Source organism: Ambystoma mexicanum, chromosome 1q (assembly GCF_040938575.1).
Source record: "Ambystoma mexicanum isolate Mex_15411 chromosome 1q, UKY_AmexF1_1, whole genome shotgun sequence".
Lineage (NCBI taxonomy): Eukaryota > Metazoa > Chordata > Amphibia > Caudata > Ambystomatidae > Ambystoma > Ambystoma mexicanum.
In genome coordinates, this window is record NC_090922.1 from 680,872,678 (window position 1) to 680,893,246 (window position 20,569).

The window sequence follows — 20,569 nt, forward strand, 5'->3', positions numbered from 1 at the left end:
TTGAGATCGGAAAGGGAGATTTGCGACTGCACCTCTGAACTTTTGGAGATGTGTGCAGAAGGTGGAGACCAGGAGGAAGAAGGGATTGAGGAAATACAGGAGAGGCAATGTCACACCAGAAGGAGATAAATGAATGCGGAAGTTGTTGCAAAGGAACTTTTCATATTTGTCACCGAGATGCAAAGGCGGACGCCTCAAGAGTTTTGAATATATTCTTCCAAAGAGTTTATGTTTTGATTTGTGAGGGGGGGTGGCAAGGAGGCTCAATCATTGTTGAGAATATTTTCTGTAAAGGGACAGTGAGGTAACGGTCTCCGCTGGTGGTCTGACATCAGATCAATGTTTTCAACTGATCTCGATCAGATGCCACCAACCAGGAATGGGGGACATAGAGGGGAGGGAAGTGGGAGGAGGGGAGAGAGTGAAGAGGCATGGATTGGGAACAGAATCCTCACTAATTCTTGAAATGGTGCACGCATGGTTGATCGACAGCTCACTAAGTTGTCATTCTTTGCTAAGACGTCCTCCAACATGTGTGATCATGGATGGCGGTTGATACAGGCCTACGGATAGGTGACCTCCTCAGGGTGGGAACATTAAATGTTAAATGTTTCAATTCTCCAACAATGAGAATTTTGGTATATCGGGAATTCCGCAGGGGGAAACTGGATATCCTCTTCTTACAAGAAATGTAATATGCTAGAGAGGAGGAACGGAATCAGAATTTTGGGGGTTCTGGGCCCCTGAGAAGGGGGGAAGTGGGGATACTCATCAGGAAAGGACTAGGCTTCACAACCTCCAAGACATGGCCGGATGTAGAAGAGTGAGCTTTACTTGTGGCAGGCACTATAGGAAAGGTGAACATTACATTTGCAACCATATATGCCTCCAACACAGGACAATCTAGATTCCTAGCCAAGACAGTCCCCAAAATCATGCTGGAGGTCACCGGCCATGTCCTCTTTGGGGGTGATTTTAATTCATGGGTGGACACCAACTTGGAATAGAATGCGGGTAATCCTGACACGAGGGATCCAGTGGAAGGAGGGCACAGTGAATTTGCAAATATGTTTAATATATATGGCTTGAGAGATACATGGCGGCAACTCCACCCAGAAGAACAGGGGTACACCTTCTACTCCTCCCCCATAATACCTTTACTAGGATTGATTATATATATTTAACAGAGGAAATGTAAAATGCTACTATGAGATCGGACATCGTCCTGATCACCTGGTCTGATCACGATATGGTCACAGCTGACATTGACTGGGACACCTAGGACAGGGGGCCGATGGCGATGTAATGAGACTCTCTGGAAAGACCCAGCTTTCAAAACGGACATGGAAAGTGAGATTATTGAATATATCAAGATCAGCAACACCAGGGAGGATTCCAAACCAACAGTATGGGAAGCAGGGAAGGCGACCTGGTGTGGAGTCCTGATCAGAGAGGGCGCAAGTAAGAAGAGGGAAAGAAATTTGGTTGAAAAGAAACTCAGAAATGAGATTTGTCACCTAGATGTAGCAGTGAGGAAAGACGAGACTGGGAAAGCAGATAAGATCATGGAAGCGAAAAAGGAAGAGGGAAGAACTCTGCCTCCTCGAACACGGACTGATAGTCTGTGAATTACAGCTCTTGAGACGAAAGTTCTACGAGAAAGGGGACAAGGCTGACACCCTGTTGGCAGCCAGATCACATGCCCAACAAATATAGGGGAAGGTCCTGGAAATAGTAAACCAGGAAACCTCCCAAATCGCAACTAATGCAGATATTCCTGAAGCCTTTGCCACATTTTATGAGGCCTTATATAGATCGGAGGCTGTACCTGGGGAATTCGATACTGACGATTACTTGTCCTCAGTAAAAAATTCTGCAGCTATCATGTGATGAAAACCATGTATTAGAGGGCCCTATAATGGAAGAAGAAGTCAAAAATGCAGTTAAGAGATTGTCACAAGGCAAAGCCCCGGGGGAAGACGGCTACACCGCCTTTTTCTATAACCCTTTCTCTCCTCCCTTCTTCCTCTCTTTGTAGATCCCTTTAATGAGATACTAGACACTGGGAAAGCCCCAGACTCTTTTGTTCAAGCCCTTGTCTCAGTGATCCCCAAAGAAGGGCGAGATCCTAAGCAATGCGGCTCATATTGCCCCATATCCTTGTTAAATGTGGATGCAAAAATATATATTAGAATCCTTGCAGCCCGACTGAAGACATATATGCCACGTCCAATACACACAAACCAGGTCGGTTTTAAACTGGGTAGACAAGGAGCTGACACCATGAGGAAGACCCTACACTTAATTAATGCATCTCTAACCATGAGTAATGACCCCACTCTCCTGTCGGTCGATGCTGAGAAGGCCTGCGACAGGTTTGAATGGGGCTTTCTGATGGCAGTCCTCCGCAAAGTGGGAATAGGTCCAAAATTCAGGGGGGGATTCAGGCAGTATATACATCACCCAAAGCCTCTGTCTTTGTGAAGGGGGAATACTCCTGCTGGTTTGAATTAGGTAGAGGAACATGACAGGGATGCCCTCTCTCTGCAATACTCTTTGCGCTCTCTTTGGAACCCTTAGCCCAGAAATTGAGGGACGATCCTCAGGTTGAAGGACTCCAACTAGGAGCTACAGAATATAAGGTAGCCTTGTACACTGATGACCTACTTTTGCATATTTCAAACCCCACATCCTTCATCCCTAGAGCAATTCAACTAATTAAGGAATGTGATAACCTTTTGGTTTTTAAAATTAATGAGGCCAAATCAGTATTATTCCCCCTGCATGAGACCACACAAGCGACGTGGATAGATTCTCTCCATTGGGCCTTATCCTGGAAAATGTTAAATTCAAATATTTAGGCATACAGGTCACGGGGGACATTGCTAAACTCTATGAGGCCAATTTTCCACCCCTCCTCCTAAAGTTTCATGCAGATCTTGACAAATGGGAGAAACTGACGATATCGTGGTTGGGTAGATTTAATGCGATGAAAACGGTATGTCTCCCCTGTTTTATTTACCCTTTCCAGATGCTTCCCATACAAATGCCGAAGCTCTTTTTTGATGAGGTCAAAAGGGCAATTGTGAGGTTCCCTTGGCAGGGAAAAAGAGCGAGAGTAGCCTATGACACCCTGCCATTGCCTAAAGATTTCCGAGGGATGGGACTGCCGGACCTGAAGAAGTATAATGAGAAGTATTATGAGGCTGCCCAGCTACGAATTCTGTTTCCCCACCTGCAAAATCATAAAGAACCTCAATGGGTGGCAATGGGTCTCGAGAAACAAACTATCACGGAGGTTAAGAGACCACCCGATACTGGGGACCATTTGGGAAATATGGAGGGAGAGAAGGGACATGCGTAAAGTTACTTCATGGCCGTCCCCCCTGAGTCATCTATGTGCCCCCGGCATCAGGGAAAATATTCCCAATTTAGATAGATTCCAACCATGGTTTGAAGCTGGCCTGGAGAGGGCGAGTCAGCTCTGGAAGAATGGGTCCTTCATTACAATCTTGGAACTGAGTGAGAACCTTGGGTTGGGCCCTCTGCCTGTTTTTCACTTTTTGCAGATTACGGGAGCTCTGACAAGGGATGAATGGAAAGATAACGCAGGTAGAGAACCCACCCCCTTTGAGAAACTTTTGAACTCCAGAACAGAAATGAAAGGTTTAATATCCGCCATGTATGGGGGAGCTGATCAAAGCAGGGAAGGGTGCCACATTGCCCGTGAAGGATAGATGAGAGAAGGATCTTGGTGAAGAAGTTGATCCAATCATGTGGGGTAGGATGTGCAGGGCCGCCCCTCAGGTCTCTATATACAGCCAATACAAACCTAATGCGATCAAATTGCTACACAGCTGGCAATATGACCCCCTCAGGCTCTCCAGAATGTTTCAGTCACTAAGCCCACTCTGTTGGCGTAAATGTGGTGGAATAGCTGATTATTGGCACATGTGGCGGGGATGCCCGAGAATTATGGTCTACTGGGATGAAGTCTTGGGGTGGATCAAAGATCTCAACGGAATTCAAAGGCCTGTGATCCCTTTCTGATTCTCTTTGGGTTTGAGCAATGTGAAGACGAAAGAAAGAAAATCAAGGGCCTGGCAGCTCACCTCTTGTTAGCAGCCCGTGCCACTCTAGTCATTAAATGGAAGTCCGAGTACACACCAAGCAAGGGTGAATGGATTAATGTAGCATCGAATATATGTGTCATGGAGAAAATAACCTCAAACCTGCATGCATAATCTGCACAATGTGGCATACTTTGGGGAGACTTTGTCTGTTAGTATATAACAGGAACTAACTAGTAAAGCATGGACTGAAAATTAAAGGTTGCACCTTTCCCCCTGAGGAGGACATTTTGATTTCTTCTATTAGAAAAAACATACATCATGGCCCAGAGGCCCTCACATGCAGACAACCTATGTTAGAGTGATTATCATATACGTTATATTGCACACCAATCAAGTTCCTTTTTGAATATACACATTAATAAATGAATGAGGAGAAAATGTTCTGGGGAGGGTCGAGGTGGGAGGGAGAAAACTTTTTTTGAATACAGGGTACGTTTTTCTTTTTTGGGGGGCAGGAATGCTTTAATTGTATGCCACCCATTACATTTGTTCTCGAACACTGTTTTGTAATGACTTTCTCCATGCCTTTGAAAATCTTAATAAATTCAAATTAAAAAATAAAAATAAAGCATTATACACCCTGCTCTTCACACACTTCCTTTCATCCAGTTACGATTGTACACAAATCTCCAGACTAAAGTACACTAGAACCAAACAAGAAGTTAATGTAAAATACTAGTAAATACCAATAAATCTAGACAGCCTTTAACTATAACCTTACATCTTTTGTGATGTTTTATTTTGTTGTGGTTTTGAAAAATGAAACCTTTCACCAACATTTTTATCAACAAATATAGCAATTTATTCATGAAATCCATAACATACATACATGAAATACATACATGAGAAAGCTACAAGAATAGTAGTGTCTATCATCTGTATTTATAAAAGTGAAATCTGTGGGTTTGTGGTTGGGTTTGTGGCTTGGCGAAGCACTGTTCCTTATACAATTCCACACCGTTTCACCAATCTGCACCAAATTTTGCATAGTTACCTGTTAGTACCCTCTAGACATTACTGGCTACATGACATTTGGACACCCCACCCCGTTGCCTGGATTTCAGCAAAAGGCAACATTTGTTTGTGGGTTTGTGGCTTTGTGAAGAGCTGTTACTTATACAATTCCACACTGTTTCACCAATCTGCACCAAATTTTGCATAGTTGTATATTAGGACCCTCTAGACATTACTGGCTACATGACATGTGGCCACCTCACCCCTTTCCCTGGATTTCAGCACAAGTAAAAAAGAAATGGTTGGATTCATGACTTGGCAAAGAGTTGTTCCTTATACAATTCCACACTGTTTTACCAATCTGCATCAGATTTTGCATAGTTACCTGTTAGGACCATCTGGATATTACTGGCTGCATAACATGTGGACACCCTACCTCTTTCCCCGGATTTCAGCACCTTCACATATGAGACAGTTTCCTGAACACGGAAAACATCAATGTGGTCGTAGAAGAACCGGCCCTCAACTGCAGAATGGACGGTCTCTGGGACATTTGCAATGGAATGCACCGCACCAAACTGCACCACACCAGAGTGAGGCAACAAGTGAGGAGGGAGCACAGTAGGTCCCAATATGCACCAGCACACCAACTCTCGCCTCCCCCAATATCTGCTCCAGGGTATGTCAGCCAGCCACATAGACCCATTCTCAGTGCAGTTTACTTCAGAGTGCAAAGCACATCAAGGGATAAGCATATCGGAACAGTGACCTAGAGGATCATTGATTTTAACAATTGATGAGAGTGTTGTCATGTCTGTCCATAGAACCTGTTTGGAGAATGGGTACTTTTTGCTAGTACACTATTAAAATAAGGTCAACGGGTGCAGAAAAAAGGAACCAAAAAAAAAAACCTTCAGATCAAAAAGAACCAACGTTTAAACCTTGACTTTTGTTGGCATATAGCACTAATTCAAGAACAATTACAATTCTTCATCAAAAATCCTAAGAACTTCCAAGAGGAATCTGTATAGGGCTAAAACCATTGAAACACTTTCGCCCCACATTAGTTGAGCCCAGAGCATTTCCCCCCGCCAGTGCGTTCCTTTCCGGTACAACCGTTTTGAAACAGTAAATTCTGGTACTAGTGAGTTTTGAGCAAGAAAGAACTAAAGGTTTGAATGTTTCTAAGGTGGACGTACATCCTCAAAATGTACAATGCGGTGGTCATACCACTTCAGAATTCCAGCTGCCTGTACATTCTAAAGTGGGCAGTTGGTTTGAATGGAAACACAAGTAAGGACTGCACACCTTGTTACAAGGGAAGAGAGTCTAGATGCTCTATTGTGTTGGACCAGTCCATGAGGAACAACTTCTGCTTAGTTTTGGCAGGTCTAGAGATAAGTTCCCCCTCAGACAATTGGATATCATTTAAGAGATTTATCATGTTACCTTTGAAGATGTTAACAGAGTCCACAATTGTTGCTGTCAAAATTTCCCCCAGATCAATATGCAAGGAGTTAGCCAGAGGGTGTATTATTTTGGCATAATAATTAGAGAACAGGTCAAGCTTTCTCTTTAATCCGATAGCAGTCTTGTCAAAAAAGACCAGATCGTCAGCGAAAGCTAACCAGTTGAGTTTAAGCTGGCATAGCTTAATCGCGCTAGTAGTGCCCTGTGACTAGAGAGTGTCAATGGTGCTGATGTATGCATTAAAGAAGGCAGGTGCCAGGACACAGCCCTCTCTCATGCCCACAAAAGTCTCAACTGGACCTGACACCTTGCCCTTGCTGGTCAACCTGACTTTGGTGAAACTGCCACTATGCATGACCCCCTACAATTGTACCAGCTTTAGCAGCATGCACCAAGTCAAGAATTTGTTCCACAGAGTATTTTTATTTCAAGTATTGTTTATTTGTATAGCGCCTATACATCAAGGAGTGTTTCATAGCACTTAAGGAAGGGAGGGAAACAGTGGGAAAAAACAACATTCATTCAGAGCTGTTGACTTTCTGAAGGATACACGTCATCACAGAGCAGGGCAAGTGCAGGAATAAGTGCAAACATATAACAGTGAAGATAACTCTTTCATGTCTGTTGACAGTCCTTAGTTTTTCCAAGTGCCTTACACAAATAGGGTGAAGGTGGCTGGGGGGGCAGGGAAGAACAGACAAGCTACTATACAATGTTAAATTGAAGTGCATCATATAGTTGTTTAGCTGTGCAACATACATACAGTGGAAAGTGAAGAGGGAAGGTCAAAATCTATCCCTGCTTCCCCTTCCCCAGACAAATGAAACAGAAGAAGAACCGAAAGAACCACAATCGCACTCACCATTCTGCACCAGTTCCCAGTGCCCCCATGAGTGACAGGTATGTTGAAAGGTACCCACTCCGTCAACCCTACAACCCTGAAGCAGAACAAACCTTGCCCAGAGTAAATGAAGAGCTCATGAATGCTACTAAGGTCACCTCAATTGAAAGTCTCGACTAAAAGTGCCAAGAAGACATGCTCAATATCAGTAGAGACATCATGACGTAGCAGCATTAGACATGAAGCACAAATGCCATCCGCACATCGGGACACAATCACGCACCCAAATACATGAAGAACGCATGCGTCAATTCTAACATTTAGAGGACAGACATATGTACATACTGTCATTGCTTTATTATTTTGTCATTAGCTTGACTGCAGCAGCACAGAAACCGCAAGAAGCAAGAGATCCTATGTAGAGCTTGCAGATGTTTACATGCAAATAACCGTATGGAACTGCAGGAGCACTTGAAAGACCTGACATCACCATAACTGACTTATCTATGGATACATAGAATAGCAAGACCAAGCTAGAAGCATTGCTATGGCTTAGGAAAATTGCTGCAGGCCACAGTAGTCTCAGCGCAGGCTGGGCTGAGTTGATTTTAGAGGAAACAGAAGGGCAGCCATGTGGTATGAGGCCTGCTGCCAAGGACAGAGAGATGCAAGTCACATTCCAGTCCCTGAACTACAGTAACACCAGCACAGCAAACTCTAATCATTCCCCTTAAATTCAGACTAATTCAGAGCTGCAGAGCTCAGAAACACAGTGTTCAAACACGTGGTCCAGCATGCACTGACACTAGCAGCTGGGAAGTGAAGCAGTCTCCCGGACCCAGACAATGGCTTGCAACAAAGTTGTTACAGACAAAGATGAGTGTCGCATGATGAGAACGAGCGCTCTCACAGTCATTGGTGGTGCACACACCTTACAATGCAGACACATAATTGTTCTTATTACCTTGAAAAAGTACACTTCGAGCTGAGAACCGACTTGGATCCGTGGCCTGGGGGCGACAGTTTTAGCCAATCACAGTTTAGGACCCCAGGTGTGGGTAGTGATGGGCAAGAACCAATCATTAGACCCTCACACTGCAACATTGTAGAAGTAGCATTTTTCGGAGATGAGCCAGGCCAGCCATCTGACATGAGAGAACCAATAACCTAGCAACTATAGGGACCTCCATATGTTGACTACCACCTAATGCCCAATCACAGAATGTGATAGGTTTTCTGGAGAAGGGCCCAGGTTGGGATGTCAGTGTGATGCAACTGTGTTACAAAACTGGCCTGCGAGCCAGAATTCTCTGAGATGTGCCTGGATTGTTCCTCCGTGTACTGATCCCTGGGGGTTTTAGCTTTAATAATCCACAGTTTGAACTTGCTTTGTTTAAGATCGGCCTTCCATGAGTTCTGAGTTTGTGAACTCCTAGTAGCCCTCCTGACTACCTCAGAATTTTATCCTAACAAGTTGGTAGCACAGAGGATGGTTGACTGCACCAGCCTGGCACTGAACTGACCCCTTTGCCGCAAAACCTGAGAGGCTGTGGGACCCCTCACGTGCATTTTCAGAACACCGGAAAACATGTAAACCGGATAAAGGCTGTTAGGAGCCGTTTTGGAAATCATCAAACCCGGAATCAGTGAAGGGTCCAGACAGACCACGACGAGGAGGCAAGCACCTTGATGGGGGAGTCAGCAGCCAAGCAGCTCCAGTGCAGCATGGAATGTAAGTATTGTTCTAGGCAAATAGCAACTGTGGGTATGAGGGAGGGTATGGAGTATTGTGGGGTGACAGCGGGTAATGTTAAGTAGTAGTGAAGTATTGTTAATAATTGTGTTGTAGTATTGTTTAGTAGGTATTGTACATTTTGACCGTATCTAAATGGTCGCACATACAAAACAGTCTAAAAATGCTACCACCAAAGGTTAGAACAACAAAAGCTCGAACCTTTGGTGGTAGCATTGCTGGTAAGTAAAAAAAAAAGACTGCGGGGGCTGTGAGGTTGTCCCCTACAACACCCGCTCACTATACTGTGTGGTATAGTAAGCGGAGTGTAGGGGGGGACACCCCCGCACACACCTGTGAAAAACAAACACTAAAAAAAGACGAAAAACAAGAAAGAAACAGGGGCGGAGGGGGTGTCCCTCGCAAAACCCTGCTCACTATACTGTGTGGTATAGTGAGAAGACTGTTGCGGGGGACACCCCCGCACACACCTGTGAAAAAAAAACACAAAAAAAGACAAAAAACAAGGAAGAAACAGGGACTGCGGGGGTGTCCCCCGCAACAACCTGCTCACTATAATTCACAGTATAGTGAGCAGGGGAAGTGGGGGAAACCTCTGCAGCCCCCGTAAAAGAAAAAGAAAAAAAAGAAAAGGACCCTGCAGCGCCGGTTCCCCATGACGGAAGTGTAAGGGAACGGGTGCTGCAGGGACTCAGCGTGAAGAAAAAGGAAAGTGGGATTTGTTTATGTTGGGGGTGTGGGTGGATGTGTGTTGAGGGTGTGGGTGGGGGGTGTGTCATAGGTTTGTTGTGGGTATGGGTAAGGGTGTGGGTATGTACGTGTGTTCGCATGAGGAGAAAGGTGCAAACATTTGGTGGTTCGAACCGTTCTCATGCAAACTTTCTGGCAGCGGGCAAATCAGCCGTGGTCGATCACGTAGATCTGTTTAGTAGTGGTGTGTGAGTAGGAACTTGAGCAGAGGTAGAAGTAGTATTTTCTGTGTTAAACCACATTCGGGTTCAGGAGGCTAGGAGGATAAAAATGTGTGAATAAAACGTATCCCTGTGGGTTAAAAATGTGTGAATAAGACGTATCCCTGTGGGTTGGGTGTTTTAGCTCGGGTCATAGATGACGCTATTGCCATGAGGGTTAGTTGGAGCTATCCTATATTGCGGAAGGTGAACTGGCTGATTAAGTCTCCTGGAAAGAGGCATTTTACATTTTAGGCGACGCAACGGGTGCAGTTAGTTACAAGAGAATAGAAGTTTTCTCTGCCCTGGAGAGACAGGAAGACTGCTGTGGGGTTTTGTGGGGTTGGAGCAACGGGTCATTGTTGTGTGTATATGATCAATCATCTATCTGTGTTGTGATTTTAGCTTGGTGACATCAACCTTAGGTTAGTGCATAGGATAGAGAGTTTTGATGATGAGGAGCTAGTGTTGTGAATTTGGGATTGTCAGACGAGGTGAACCAGTGGTGGTGTGCAGGAGGCGCATGTGCAGACTTGTGGAGTTGTGCCTGAGAAAGGCAGTGGTTGTGAAGGAGGGGCGGGGCATGGAGCACACTTGCTAAGGTGTAGAAATTAAAACGTGTTATCATTGCACTGTGACTTTTATTCCCTGAACAGCAGAACAGCAGATTATCCCAGATTATCGAAAACCTCAATCTGAGGGCAGGTAAAAGTGTCATACAATGTACCTGGGAAATAGCCGGGGGGAGGGGTTAACACCTCTTCAACATTTATGTAAGACATTGCCACCTTATAAAAAAATGCAAATTCACCAAACCATGGCCACCTTGCGGCAGCTTCTCCAGAGATGTGCAGCAATCACTACTGATACACATACAGAGTACTTCCAAGGGAAAGAAACTCACCAAACCCATGGCTTTATTTGAGTTGTGACACATTTTTCAGGAGGGTAAAGGGGAAGCGGCGAGGCGTCCGTGGATGCTAAACCAGCACAAGTTGAAGGAGGAAGGGAACCATCCCTACGCACCTCTTCCTATCCCTCCATGTGTAGTATCTGATGACACAGATGATGAACAGGGAATGTACCCCATAAGGGAACTGAGGGAAGCAGTGGGATATTCACCACCATATACCAAAGAGGACAAAGAGAAGGGTGCAGAACAGAGCGAGCGAGGCAGGGCTGCAGCGCGCAAAAGGCAGAATTTGACGGTACAAGTACGGAGGAATGGATAGTGGCACAAATACTCTTGGAACTCAAGGGGAAGACCACATGGGAAGCAGAAGGGGTGGCCAGAGCAATACAGAGTTTGGAAAGGGAGTGCAAACGACTTGACTGGGCAAAACAAATGGAAGAGGAAGAGAGACGGGAGAAGGACCGGGAAGCAAGGCTGGAATGGGAGAATAGGGAGAGGAGGAGAGAGGAGAAACTGGAACAGAAATACAGGGAACGGAGAAGGGAGGAGGAGAGGGAACTCATGGAAAAGGAGTGCAAAGAAAGGATAGAAAGGAAACTAAAGGAGAGGAAGAGAGCAGAGAGGGAGATGAGGGAGAAAAGGGAAAGGGACATGGAGAAGGCAGAGAGGCAAAGAGATAGCAGAGTAATTAAAACGCCAGTTAGCAGAAAGGGAAAGAGAAAGTTGCAACTAAATAGACTGGTGAGGGAACAGGAATAAAAGCAGTCAGCGAGCAAGTTGCACTGGAATGGTATAACATGGTGGACATTGACCTAAATCCAAACCCCAACGCTGACTATACATCAAGGAAATTGAGTTTTTCTCATGACTCCTTTAGTAACATGGATGTATGGTCTGACAATGACGACAGACATAGCATTGACGACACGGGGGAGAACAGCAGACTCTACCTCACAAGGACAGGAGAGTGTGATTCATGAGAATGTAGATCCCACAGACAGAGAGAAGGATGCGTCGAATTAGATGAACGAACACACCAAGAGACAGACAGGTGTGCCACGCATAACATGTATGTCAGTAGACTCAGGGATCTCCCAGGGTGCAGGAGAGAGGAGGCAGCACTTGCACATTCTCAAGGGTGACTGTTAAGAGCTCATGACGGAAACAAATGAGTGCCTGCCCTAGAACCTGTGGACATATGCACAGACATGGAGGATGAGAGGAGGCCTATTCAGATCGGACGGTATCGGAGGACGCCAGAAGAAAGGGCAGCATATTCACAGATGCCACTATTAGAGAGGGGAGGGAGCTGGGAAATCGATTCATGAGATGGAGAGACTAAGAGCAGGTCACAGGTTGGCAGTGGGTGATGTAAAGGGGTTACTAGTTTAAATATTGGATGATGCAGCTGATGACATATGGACGAGGGGGGGTTCCCAGTGGTGACAACACAAAACACAGCACATGATGGGTCGCCATTCGCAAATTGCAGAGCAGTAGTTTGGCAGGCACTGCGAACACAATACCCCGACACGTCAGACATATGGGCAATTATGTCATGCAAAATGCTTGAGGATGAAGACTCTATTCGATACATTCAGAAGATTCAAGAGCTTTGATGCCTTGAAACCTGAGAGCCATTTGACAATACAATAGCAATATTTGATCAAACCTTAGTGCAGGGACTCCCAGAACTTGTACAAAAGAGTTTGAAGAAATTGGTGGGGATGGAAGCAAAAGTATGGCAGAGATACAGCTCACCATGTAGATTGTGGCAGGAGAAGGTTAAACAAAAGGCAGAGGAGAGAAAGGCAGACGAGGCTGAGTTAATACAAAATAAATTATGCCATGGAAGGGGCAGTGATAACCAGCCCCACCCCGCAAGCACCAGCACCACAGCAGCAGTATCAACAACCACAGCAATATGTACCGCCCATGGGAGGAAGGTACATGGGGCGAGGCACGTTCCAGCCAGGGTTCTGAGGAAGGGGAGGATTTCAAAGGGAGCATGGCTTTGGAACACAAACACATCACAATCAAGGGGGATTTTGGGGATACAATCAACAGATGAAGCAGGGGCCGAGAGACATTCCATGGGGCTTTCCAGAACAGGGGAGGGAGACACCCTAGTGTTGGACGTGCGGGCAGCTAGAACATATTGCATAAGCGTGCAAGTTCAGAGGGGCACAACAGAACTGGGGAGATCAGGGACATCAGAACTATCAAGGGGGATAAGATGATTATTACTATGCCCAATGTGCGCAACAACAAGGACAGATGCAAGGCACCTATCAGCAGATGCTACAAGCACAAACACGGGCACCAACACCACCACAGGCACAGACACAGACACCACAAATGACAGCACCCTTACCACAGTACCTACAAGATTCACAAACCAGAGAGACGACACAGCCGTTAACACAAATACAGGATGTTGACAGAATGGAGCCCATGGACACAGTAGCAACGGTACCAGTTAGACGGCTGGGAGGAGGTCCCATGGTGAGGAACAACCCTTTCACAGGAAATGGATTGTCATAATACCCTCAATAGGACAGCCCACAGATTAACTTGATGTGTCCCATCCTCTCGGACTCACCCAATCCTGCGGAGGAACCTCGCATATGGGTGGCGATAGGTGACAAAACATTTCCTTTCTTGTTGACACTGGGGACTAAGTCAAGCATCTGGGAAGGGACATGTGCATTGTCAGGCGATGTCCTGAGCATTCAATGATTTGCTGGTGTTCGGGAAGTGGTTCCTTTCACTGATAACATCTCTCTATCTATAGGAGATCACGACTTAGTACTACCCTTACTTTACTCCCGAAAGCCACCTGTAAACATATTGGGACGTGACGTCATGAGCAGACTAAACATGACCATTTTGAACAGAGACATCCGGTCACTATAAACATCACTAATTCCCATTGGTTACACAAACTATAGGGCCCTAAGTTACATGGCCTCTGTTGGGAAGGAGAGGTATTTCAGACCCCCCTGAAATCCCAGCACAAAATGGATCTTATGTTTACTCAATGGCGGGAGACGTCCCCATGTTTGTTTGTCTGTTGTTATGATTTGGTCTTAACGTTAACCACAAAAAAGACAGTAAACAAACAAAGCCAACTGGAGAGACGTACAGACTCCATTTTGAGCCACCCTAAAACGCACACACACATGGATTTCTAAAAAGCCATTTCTCCCTCTGTCCAGCGGCGCACACAGAAAGCCTAGCCTCCGCCTCCACCTCCTGGCAGCTCCACACAAACCCATTTCTCACCGGAGTTCAGCCATGTGCTGTTGCAAGCTTTCAGTATCCTTTCTCTTCCTCTGAACTCACTGCCCTGTGCGTGACCGGAGAAAACTCTGGCCTGCACGCCCATCCATCTACACTAACCTGCTTGTGATCCCTGAATCCCACACTTTTAGAAATTACAACTTACAGAGCCTTTGCCCCTCCACTCTATTTGAATGTATCTGCTTGAAAGGCCTTTACCCCAAACCTCCCTAAATTGCCCACCATTTACCTAATCAAGTGTAATCATATATCCTCTTCTAAACTAACATCTATCCACCCATTCAGTTGAATCGTGAGGCACCAGGGAGAATAAATATCAGACCCTGGTGGTGGTGTAACGATTGCCTCCCTGTACTGTACAGGCTGCATGCCTACCGGCACCACACTGCTTACTTTATTAGGGCTCTTCATTGCCCACAACGCAATTGCCATAATTCTGTTGATTTTGTGAGGAGAGGAACCCTTTTGCAACCAGCAAGCCAGCACTGCGAGCGGAGGAAAGAACAGCGCTCTTGCTGGCCTCTGTGTGCCCGGCCGCTTCCTGGAGGAGGCGGGGCTTGGCCCGATCACGTGACCTATCACGTGACTCCAGAGACACAGAAGAGGCCGAGGCATCCGCCCGAGGAGCGAACGCAATTGTCATAATTCTGTTGATTTTGTGAGGAGAGGAACCCTTTTGCAACCGGCAAGCCAGCACTGCGAGCGGAGGAAAGAACAACGCTCTTGCTGGCCTCTGTGTGCCCGGCCACTTCCTGGAGGAGGGGGGCTTGGCCCGATCACGTGACCTATCACGTGACTCCCGAGACACAGAAGAGGCCGAGGCATCCGCCCGAGGAGCGAACGCAATTGCCATAATTCTGTTGATTTTGTGAGGAGAGGAACCCTTTTGCAACCGTCAAGCCAGCACTGCGAGCGGAGGAAAGAACAACGCTCTGGCTGGCCTCTGTGTGCCCGGCCGCTTCCTGGAGGAGGCGGGGCTTGGCCCGATCACGTGACCTATCACGTGACTCCAGAGACACAGAAGAGGCCGAAGCATCCACCCTTGCGGCGTTAAGCCCGGTGGAGTAAAGCCCGTAGGCTGTTGTGCGGCTGTTAGGCAAGTGAGCGGCGTAGTGGGAAGCAAAAGGCTCTGCATGGACCCTACATCACACATGAACATGGGCGAAACGGTAAGTATTCAAGTACCTAACACCCGCAGTCGTACGAAACTGCCCGGCACTGGGGGCTCTATGGGGGAAAAAAGCGAGGTACCGAGTGGCGCACATGTCCAAGGCAGGCTATGTTTTCTGCCCCCAGTTGCGCCCATCTCCCCCACTGACAGTATTATCCACACAAACAAAGCCGCTGCCTCCCTGATCCCCCCCTCACGCACCCCTCCATTTCCCACCCCCCCGGCAAACTCCTTACCTATCCTGGACAAATTCCAGTTCTCACCTTTATGCAGTTCCTCTATTAGCCACGACGGGTCGCAGTCTGCTGTATGCGACGATGCTGATGGAGATGTGCTCGTGCATGGCGATGATATCATGATAGCAGACTCAGGCAAAGTATGTGGAGCAGAGCAAAGTATAGGAGTGCGATTTCAAGATGGGGAGTCACTGCTTGGGAGGGGGGGGGTGCCGGTGAGGGAAGTAGCCAGGAATGAAGACTTCTGTCTACCACAGCAAGAAGCCTCTTTCACCACATTGAAAAAAATGAATAAAGCTAAGGCACCAAAAACATTTATACCAAGCATTCTATATGAAAGCATTGAAGCAGCAGCGTATGTGGATGGCATGGAAAGCCCCCAAGCCACAGAAACAAAACTACCAGCAGCAAAACAAAATGGATACAAAGTGTGTGAGAAGGGCAAGTCAAAGCTATCGTCCTCCCAGAACAAAGAAGCAATGGGTTTAACAGAAAAGAGCCTCGCACAGTGCAACACCCAAAAATTATCTAATGTCGAGGCACATGAAAAAATAAATGCAAGAACAAATTTAATTAATGCGACAGGTGGCCTTATAAAACAAGTTCCTATGCGGAAACCCAAACCGCGTGCCTCACCCCTTTCTGGAATAAAAACCATAAGATGGCACTTTAAAAAGAAAGACTTACTTGCTCATCAAAAAGATCATACTTTGGAAACCAGGGTCATGGACTCCAAACAGCAGCAAACTGAAATGGAAATGTCAGATCATGACCTCATTCTAGCTTCGGGCCAATGTGAGCAAATAATGTCCCAGGACGAACAGCCCGAAATGGAAAAAAGCGGTTCTACCAATATACTTAATGACAAAATAATCAAAGAGACAGAAGGAAGTAAAAACGTGACCACAAAAAATGCAGCATTTAAACAACAGAAACAAGCTGATAAATTGGAGGAAGTTCAAAGGACATCTATAAATGAACCTATAAACTCCTCAACTCCGCAGACAGTACGAACAAAAAGGCAACACGGAGAGGTGGAAGGAAATAAATCTACTGCGTTTATGGACCAGGAAAAAAGAAAAACAAATGAAAAAAAAAGTGCCATGAGTGCAGAAGAGGTAGTGAATAAAAAAATCACTACAGAACTGCAAGACAATGTCTTTCTTCCATCACAAATGACCAATGTACCCCAAGAAATAAGTAGTAGCCCGATTTCAGCCACACAGCAGAATGACGAAGAACACATCGTGCTAAACCCCAATAGTTTGGAAGCGGAAGAAAAGGATCTTGGAAGAGAACAATTTCCGTCACAAAACCCATAGCCATCAATAGACATCTGCGCAAACATGCAAGCAGCTGTAGGGTCAATGATGATGATAGCTCTTGCACCATATTTAAAGTTATACGAGGCACTACATGAAAATTGTAAGGATCAAGCATTTGTACTGGCTCAAAACGAAACCAAATTAACAAAGGTGGAAAAACAGCTTGAGGCAGACAAAGAGAGAAAGATACAAGAAAAAGTGTCAGAAAAAGACATAATCAAGACCTTAAATGACCTAATTGAAGAGGCGCGGCAAGATAAGAGATCCTTTTTGCACTGTTTCAGTGACACCATCAAGTTACTTAAATCAGAGAGCCAAAAAAATCACACGCAATCTGAGAACAAAAGTACCCTCACAGAAAAATTGGACACAACCCTAAGGTCGAGTGAGGAACAAAAAAGGGTAAACATGACGGACTTGCGGAATAAAAAAACCGAAACAGCAAGCTCTTGTGTGATAGATCAAATGGATAGTCGAAATTTGCCAATAAGCAATCGAAGAACTGAAAGAAACTTGGAAGATTCCATGAACAATGGCCAAATGGTACAGACCTCACAACATAATGACGGCCAAAACCAGCATAATGGTATCTATCCATTATTCTCGATCGAAAACATAAAAGAATTAAAACGATCAGACAAAGCCAACAAATCAAAGGATGAGTCAGGAAAAGAATACAAAAGACAGAAAGAAGTCATAGAAATAACAGACAAAAAGTCTAAAAATATGCCAAACCAGAAAAAATTGACTTATGAAGGAACACTGCAGTTCATCAGAAATCTAAAGCCTATAGGACAAGAGACACCGAATCCTACTCAACAAGTGCAAATAATGAAAAAAAGGGATGATCCACCACAAACAAAAAACCTAGATCGAGAATACATAAAAGATGTGGAACTAGAGAGTACTTTAGAAAGTTCCTTAAATGAGTCAAATAGGCAAGAATCCTTACTACTCGTATCAGTATACGAGAATGAAAGCTCGCAAGAGTCAATGGAGGACAGTGAAGTGCCTGGAAATAAATAAAACAAATTACCGGTAAATCTAAAAGACCCGGCCTCGCCCTTTCAAACTCTGCATGAAAAAAGAATGCAAATTGAAAAGAAAAAGGATCAGGAAAAAAAGCAACAACATTTGCTTAGCGCCATGATTGAACAATCTAACAAAGGACGAGTAAGAAAGAGCACAAATGAAAATAAGAGCTCAGGACTGAAAAGCTCCTACGATCATGATGAGACAAAAGATGGAAGGAGCGATAAGAACAAACTAGAGCCCTTCAACAACCAAACCCATTTATACAAACTAAGAATAAAGAGAGTCCTAAGAGCAAAGGATGGCTTGATCTTAAATAGATCAAATCTAATGAAACTTCTGCATAACGTCCCTCAACTGAGAGTCATTGAACCGAAAGATATAAAAATTGTAGAATTCCTGAATGAAGAACATTTGGACAGAATATGCATACATTTAAAATCAAAGGCTGTCATGAACTCAATATGGCAAGCAGCAGACAACCTTCGTGTTCTGTGCTTTGATGTCAAAACAGAAAATCAACAACAGAGTGAAAAAGATAAAAAAAGAACATACTAAAGAAAAAAAACTCCGAAGAGCCAAAACAGGCCCACGGAGACCAAAGTGAAGATGAAGTGGATTATAGACCAATACGGTTCTCTCCAACAGTTCTACGAGGCCCAAATGTTCTTCGGATGAAAATCAAAGGAAATGAGAAATTGAATCTGGCCTCCGAATCAAACATTGAGCATGCCATTGAAACAAAAATTGACACAGAAAGCTCATGGGGATGGCTAGCAGAAACTCTGGTTGCAAAAACAAAAGAAACAAAAAAATAGATCGAAGTCCAGGATTCCCCAAGAAAAATAAAATTCGCCTCCTGGAACACAAGAGGTTTTCATCATTTGGTCGAAAAAATTAACAACGAAATCTTGACCGCAGACATTAGTTGTATTCAAGAGTGTTGGCTACAAGAAAAACCATACTTACATGGAGCGACCTGCTACCTGAACAAAGCTCTCAAAGGAAAAAAAGGTAGACCTTCTGCAGGCCTCTTAACCATTATAAAGAACATGTACAATGCAAAAGTAATCCGTGCGATTCAGCCATCCTCTCAGATACAAATAATAATTCTGCAATAAGAAACAGAAAGAAATGGCAACCCAAATGAAAGAGAGAAAACAAAAACTCTGATTATCTTTAACATGTATTGGAATGTCAAGGCCAAAGATGGACATACTTTTCTGGACACGCTTACCAACTATCTAGATCAACTGAGATCAGAATACGACAACCCGGCATTAATTCTGTGTGGTGACCTTAACATCACCTGTAACAAAAACAAAAACAACCAGGCAAACAGGACGAGTCATAATCGACAAAAACAATCGAGAACAAGTAAATGGCAAATGGAAATGGAGAACCGTGACATTTTACAAGTAAATGATAATGTTCAAGGAGATTTAGTAGGACAATCCACATGGGCATCGTACAATTCAAATGCAACTCTGGACTACTTCTTTGTAGATCGAGAAACCTTTGGCACTATAATGTCTCTAAATATTCTACCAACAAAAAGTAGTGATCATAAAATTCTAATACTCACTTGCTTAGAGACAAATATCGCTAAGGAAATTGAAACAGAAACAAAGAATATTTGGCCAACTGAAGTTGATATAAATGAGGGTCGAAATAGACTGAGAATAACAACGAAAGTGATTCCTTTGCTTACCAAATCAATAAATAAATGGGAATCTACAACAGGAAAAGACGTTGAGTATGAAACTTGTCTTACCATCTTCAGAGTGGCCACTGCAACTAAAAGAAGAAACACAAAAAACAGGGTTTAATGCTGAAGTAGCGGAAAAAAAACGACAGCTAGCACGAGAATTAAGAGCCCTGAAAAAACAGAATATTGCTTGTGATGATGTGGCAATAAAGAGTAAGGCCCTGAAAAAAGGGCATCGAAATTGGGTCAAATCCCATAGGGCGATACTGTTTCAAAAGGACTCTGAACAGATGCTTATGGCAACACGAAACAAAAATGCAAAATACCTATGGTCCTTGCTAAATCAAAAAGGAAATCAACAAGGTGAAGAACAACTTAATCCCATACATGAAAGCAAATGGGAACACTACTTGGAAGCAAAGTACAACTGTGAGCTTACAAATGATTTATCCCCCCAAGTAACCAACAAGGAAAATGGCTGGGACATCAAATTTACACAAAGCGAAATCCTAGCATTGATCATCAAAGCAAGCAGATCCAGATGGCCTGACAAATGAAATACTAAAGCAAGCACCGATGGTATGGGCAAACATGTGCTTTGTACTCTTCACAAGAATAATACAATCAATGCAGATTCCAGAATCTTGGGCAACGTCAATCACCATTCCGATACACAAAAAAGGAGACAGAGCATGTCCAGAGAATTATCGTCCAATATCTCTTTTGGACGTCATAGGCAAACTCTTTGCCGGTATATTACTAAAAAGATTAAAGGAATGG